This window comes from Lichenostomus cassidix, chromosome 17, assembly GCF_008360975.1.
Source record: "Lichenostomus cassidix isolate B80296 chromosome 17, HeHo_3.0, whole genome shotgun sequence".
NCBI classification, from domain to species: domain Eukaryota; kingdom Metazoa; phylum Chordata; class Aves; order Passeriformes; family Meliphagidae; genus Lichenostomus; species Lichenostomus cassidix.
The window spans coordinates 4,432,496-4,438,495 of record NC_139497.1 but is presented as its reverse complement, the minus strand read 5'-3'; the positions used below and the strand labels follow the sequence as shown (position 1 = coordinate 4,438,495).

Below are 6,000 nucleotides of genomic sequence, written 5' to 3'. Positions count from 1 at the left end.
AAGGTTGGAACCATGAATGCAAAAGTGTTCATGAACTCACATCCTGACCAAAATTATGGCCATTATGAGGGTTTCAGGATAAACAAATTTGTTAGTTTAAATCTGGACTGATCTTCAGATTTAGAGTGAAAGGAGTTTGACATATTTATATAATCCAGTGATCTGCCTATGAATTGTCCTAAGAGTCAGACAGGTTGAGCTAACACAGGGATGTCTTACCTTTATCAGAAATATCCCTTGTGTTTTGAGATACACCTTTCAGCACTCTATGTCAAATAACTGGATCCCCTTATTTGTCTTGGATTTTTCCCCCAACCTCTTTGAAGAAGGGGGCTTTGATAGAGTAAACAGAGGTGCTAACTGGAAAAAAACCCAGGTGCTTCTACAAGTGCTTTTCTGTGTGTTTTGGAAGTGAGTGTTGTATTGAAAAAAACACCCAAGTCTTTGCCTGACAAAACTTTAGTACTTGCACCTCCATCTCCCTGTTTTCCTCTGTTTTCTGAATGTGCTGAAAACTCAGCATGTCACCAACAATCTTTGGAGTCTTTTGAAGAGCAGAAGCTGTCATGTTGTGAGAAAGGTATGTGATGTTTCCTGATTTTTTTTCTCTTGAACCTTTTGCTATTTAAGCAACCAAGGTTGTGTGAGGGCTTCCAAGTGGATGTAGTAAGAAAGGCTGGGCTTTAAAACTCCTTAAAGAACAGCCTTGCTGGCTTCTGAACAGCACAGCCAAAGGAAAAATCACCAAGCCAGGATGAGCAGAAGCAGTAGACTTGTTTTGCAGTTATGCACAAGGAAAAACTGAAGTCATGGCCAATGAAGTGCCTCCAAAATACTTGCACTATCAGACAACTGGTATTTGGTTTTTGTTGCAAGCAAAGCTCAGTGCTCAGGCCAGCTGAAAGCAATTCACTTTTCATTGGAAGAATAGTTTCTTCCTTTTAATCAGCTCTGTTTTAAATGATTTCCATTTTTAGTGCCTTAAATAGTCATTTTGGTTTGTCCTTCAGGCAGCCAGCATTTTCTCATGAAGAATGGAGTGGGTCTGCAGCCTTTAAAAGGACAGACAATAGCCTGGCAAACAAACACTTTCATGGCATCTTGTTTTCATACAGAGCCTGCAACTCCCATGGGCTGCAAAGGAATAAAAAACAACAGCCTCTACCTGATCCAGCAGCTAGAAGAAGCAGTAAGTAACACAATTATCACAATTAACCCAGTTTGGAGTAAAGGCCAGGATTCCTGGGTTTTCATACTCTTTTCCCATTCCAGTATTTCATACACTATTTCAGTTTAGATAGGTGAAAGGCTCCAGTTTCCTCTCTCATCAGAATACCTCTTTATACTTCTTGAGAAACATCTCTATTGATATTAGGTCTTAGATAAGAGGGGAAAAAATCTTTTATATTTGAGACCCAGTGTCCCTTTGTTCTACTTGAGGTCTGGCTTTCAAAACATTTCCTTATATTTGGATAACACAGCCTCATACGTGGGATTACAGAGAGCTGCCAGAGCTACTCATGTCTTCTCTCCCACCTCTCAAATATGACAGCTCAACTCTATTGATGTTCTTGCTGACTGGGTTTTGGGTCCTAAGGCCCTGCTCACTTAGTTGCAGGCTTGAATTTCCCTGTAGCTGTCTCCGATGAGCTAATGAAGTCAGTGCAGGCATGAGGCATTCTTGATTTAGACACAACTGAATTTGAAATGATTTTCATGCTTCAGGGCATAAACAGCTCCTACCTCATGGAATTATAAAGCATATTCTCCCGTGGACAGGTTATTCCACAACTGACCATTGCGTGTGTCTCCTGCAGCAGCTGATGTTGGCTGATGTCTGACAGATGGAAAACTGGAAGGACTGTGACCTGACCTGCTAAGGTAAATGTGTACTTTGTGCTGCCAAATGGCCTCTGGATGGGGAACAGAGAAGGATCACTTTGCTTTTTCCAAGTGTATTGTGGGGTTTTGTGAATGACTGCGAGGGCAGTAAGGCCCTGTCCTGCAGTGCAGGCTGCCATTTACAGCTGAACAAAGTGATAGCTAAATGGCACAGGAGCATTTAGCCTGTAAATCACCCTGCTTGGTGCAAGGCAGGGGCAGGGACTGATGGATTCAGAGCAAATTTTTGCAGAAGCTGTAGAATATAATAGAAAATCTCTTATATCTAGGAGGCCTGATACCAGAAGACATTTCTGTAAATGCTTATCCTATACTGGGGTTCTAAGTCCTCTGTAATGGGGGTTTTCTATTTGGCAGGATTTCTCACTTAGGAAGGATGAAGCACACAGCAGGATTTCTGCTCTCACTTGTAATTAGTCCTGGAAGAAGGAAGCAGAACACTCCAGAGTTTGACTCTCTTGTTCAGGGACAAGATAATTTGTTAAGGTCTCTGGAACAGGTGAAAAACCAGAGTGGGCGAGCTGTTTGTTCAGAATAGATCCTGCATAGAGCTGTGCACTGGACTTCATCCAGATGAAACCTGTTCTCCAGTCTCTGCCCAAATGTCTTCTCACTGTTGACACTCCTCCCTCACAGTCTGTTGTGGATCGAATCCCACCAGCTCTCACCTTACACCAGTTGTTTTGGTTTATACACAGGCTGGTGAGAGGTGGTGCAGGTCTTTTGAAGAGCTGCACGGAAATTCCTCACCTTATGCCAAGGTCTGATGGTGTCCCCATGGACCACATGCAATGGACCAGGATGTAGAGGAGCCACACTCTTCCCTGTGGTGGTAGAGACAAGCTGTGTCCTCTGATTATTCAGATTGTGCCCAGCTTTGAACAGTGAGGGGGTGGAAAACCCAGCCCTAATGCAGTCCTGAGCCAGACTTGCAGAATTCCAGAGCTGGCCCTGGCACACTGCTGGGCACAGGTGGAAAAGCCAGGAGCTCGTGGGCACTGCAGTGTACGCACCTGGTAATGAATGTACAATAGTCTTTTATTTGTATACTTTAGCCTTTTGATCTCCACAACAGTTTGCATTAATTTTTTCTTTAATTGGCGCATCTATTCCCTTGGCCTTGGATTGTTGCCTTGGAGATGCACAGGAGACCTTCGGAGAAGTGCTTATTACAGCAGCAGGTGTGGATAGTGCTGACCTGGACAAACCTGTGTGAGTCACCCGCCGATGGTGGGGGTTGTAGGTGTCTGCATGACTCACTGAAAGTGAGGGGAGCCCACATTCCTGATCTCCAGAAGGGAAATGTTAATGCTTTTGGGTGGCTTCTTGTGACTGTGCACCTGTTGTTGCTCTCATGGAGGACAGTGAGGTTTGTATGGGCAGGAAGCAGGTTAGAAGAGCTATTTGTATTTGTGTGTACTTGTCTGACTGATGGAGAAAGAAGTAGTTAAGTGCACCAAACTAATGCCCTGGCTTCTTGCAAGTTGCTGAGAGCAGGAGTTGGGCAATGTCAGGAAGGAGGGTGGGTTACTGTAAGGAGAGAAGTGGAGGGCATTGGCCTCCTCTCTCTGGCCCAGTCAAACACTTCTAGAAAGATGAGATGAGACACCAAAGGGGCAGGAGTAGTGTAGTACTTTGATATGCAGAAAAGGACATCTGACAACCAGATGATGGTTTTCAGCAGTGCTGGTGCATCTCTTGGTAGCTCAGTGCCTGGCAACTTCAATAGCAGTGCAGATCAACTGTAGGAACATCCCATATGGTCTAGAAAGCTGTTCATGCATTTCTTCCCTCTGCATTACTCTTGATGACTGTTTGAGATCAGACACATCTCTCATGAGCAGCAATCCGGGTGCCCAGCCTTACGCCGTTCCTGTAATGTGGAGAGAGGTAGGAACTGTTCCTCCTGAGGCACTGCCTGCACTGGGGAAATGTGCTGCAAAATTCCTCTAAAGCCACCTTCCCTTCATGGGCAAGGGCATGTGGGTGACAGCACATGACTTGTGACCCAGGAATAAGCTAAAGAGTGCATTTGCATGAGACCAGCAATTGCCCAGGTGCTTGTCCCATATACATAAATATATATGTATGTGTATATGCACCATTTTTCAGAACTGCTGGACAGTCCCTGAGACATAAATGCATGTGTACCTGCAGACTGGCCTTTTGTCACCAAATGTCACACTGACAGACACCTGTGTGTGTTACAGGACAGGGAAGGAGAATTAAAGAGAGGCTGCTCTGTCCTTGGGTGCAAGGTGACCACATCTCCAAAGCTATAAAAGATCCACTGGGCAGAGAAACTGCAATTTGCAGTAAGTTTTACAACACTATCTTTAGTGCCAATTTCTTGTCAGTGCTTCTGCTTGGGTTGTGTCGACCTGAAGCTGTTTTCAGCTGGAGCAGGGACTGTGCTGGTGAGACTTCTGGTGTTTTATGGCTCTGTAGAGTGTTTTGGGAGAGGAGTGACTGCCTTGCTCTACTGCATTCATTTCCATCATCCTTAATGACAGAACAAATTAAAAGATATTTCTGGACTGAAGTCCTTCCAAGGGGCAGATCCTCCAGGTTGCCTTTAAACCTGCTGCCCATGAAACCAGGGGGGAACAACAGGCAGCCTGCAGCAGTGTTTTCTGCTCCCTCTCAGGTTGGACAGGAATCCCCATGGGTCTGTCATCACTCCATGTCCCTGTCATTACCCCACAGCTCTGGGGTCACAAAAATGAGAGGGAAAAACTTCTGGTGCCCCTTCGAAGATGTCTTCCCTGGCACAGGTGGCTTGAGCTGAGGTGGTTGTAGGGATTAGCCTTTCCTCATAAGAGAGATGCTCCAGTCTCCCAGTCATCCTCGTTGCCCTCCCCTGGGCCCACTCCAGAAGCTCTGTGTCCCTCTGAGGAGACCTCACAGAATCACAGATTAATTGGGGTTGGAAGGGACCTCTGGAGACCACGGCAGGGTCACCTGGAGCAGGTGACACAGGAATGCACCCGGTGGGTTTGGAATGTCCCCAGAGAGGGAGACTCCAGGCCCTCCCTGGGCACTTGTTCCAGAGCTCTGTCACCCTCAGCGTAAAGAAACTGTTTATCATGTTGAGGGGAAACGTCTTGTATTTAATTTGTGGCCATTGCTCCTTGTCCTGTCGCTGGGCACCACTGAAGAGAGTCTGGCACCATCCTCGGACACCCCTTGGAGATGTTTATATGGATTGCTGAGAGCTCCTCTCAGCCTTCCCTTCTCCATACTAGCCCGGTCCAGCTGCTGCAGTGTCTCCTCACCAGGGAGCTGTTCCAGCTCCAAATCCCCTCGTTGCTCTCCTCAGGACCCTCTCCAGCAGCTCCGTGTCCCCTCAGCGAGCTCCTTCCCCTCAGCGCCGCCCCGCGGTGCCGGCGGGGCCCTGCAGAGGGCGCTGTGCGGCGGGGCCGGGCCGGTAGCGGGAGGCGGAGGAGGAGGAGGAGGCAGCGAGTGCCCGGATCGGCCGCAGCCGCCGCCGCCGCCCCGCGCAATCCGCCGCCATCCGCCGCGCCCCGCGCTCATCGACCGTCCGCACCCGGCTCCGCAGGCACCCCCGGCTCCCCGCCACCACCACAGGTGGGTATCGGGGGCCGGCGGCGGCGGCGGCCGCGGATATTCGGGGCGGTGAGTGGGGCCGGGGGGGAGGAGGAAGGGGAGGGAGAGGGAAGGTGGGACGAGGCAGCGCTAAAATGGAGCCGGAGCCACCGGCTGCGGCACCCCGCGGCCTCCCGGCTCGGGCGGCTCCCCCGGGCGGGTTGCGAGGGGTCTCCCCGCAGTTGTCCGCTGCCGTAGCCGCCGGTGTTTATCGTGCGAGCCGCCCCCCTTCTCCCTGCGGGGCCGGGGCCGCCGCGGGGCCTGCCCGGGCCCATCCCCGGTGGGGCTGGCGGGGCCGCCCGGGCCCGGGGCCTCTTGTCCGGGCTGCGGCCCCGAACCGAACCGCACCCTGCCCGCCGCGCTCCCCGGCGGGTGCAGCCGGGGCGGGGGGCTCCCCGCCGCAAAGGCAGGTTGTTTTTCTTCGTCGTCTGGAGTGTGACACAAAGATATTTTTGTCGCGCCGTGTGTGTCTCAGCAAAACAAGGGGGGGTG

At 50.1% G+C, this 6,000-nt stretch overlaps 1 protein-coding gene and 1 long non-coding RNA gene across 12 annotated transcripts in view; both read left to right on the top strand.

The window, feature by feature from the left end:
• Window positions 1-1,009: 1,009 nt before the first annotated feature.
• On the top strand, window positions 1,010-3,368 carry LOC146429880 (uncharacterized). Its single transcript, XR_014855481.1, has 3 exons — window positions 1,010-1,189; window positions 1,780-1,881; window positions 2,260-3,368. It is a non-coding gene; the product is annotated as an uncharacterized LOC146429880 (long non-coding RNA).
• Window positions 3,369-5,326: 1,958 nt separating this feature from the next.
• The window catches only part of PRRC2B (proline rich coiled-coil 2B), a 46,716-nt gene continuing 46,042 nt past the window's right edge, over window positions 5,327-6,000 (top strand). For 7 of the 11 annotated variants that reach the window (XR_014855479.1, XR_014855480.1, XM_085076979.1 and 4 more), the window contains exon 1: window positions 5,328-5,538. The gene's annotated coding sequence lies outside the window, so the exon portion shown is untranslated. Of the gene's footprint in view, window positions 5,539-5,647; window positions 5,669-6,000 lie in introns of those variants that run through there. The other 4 variants (XM_085076981.1, XM_085076978.1, XM_085076986.1 and 1 more) reach the window with 3 other exon arrangements.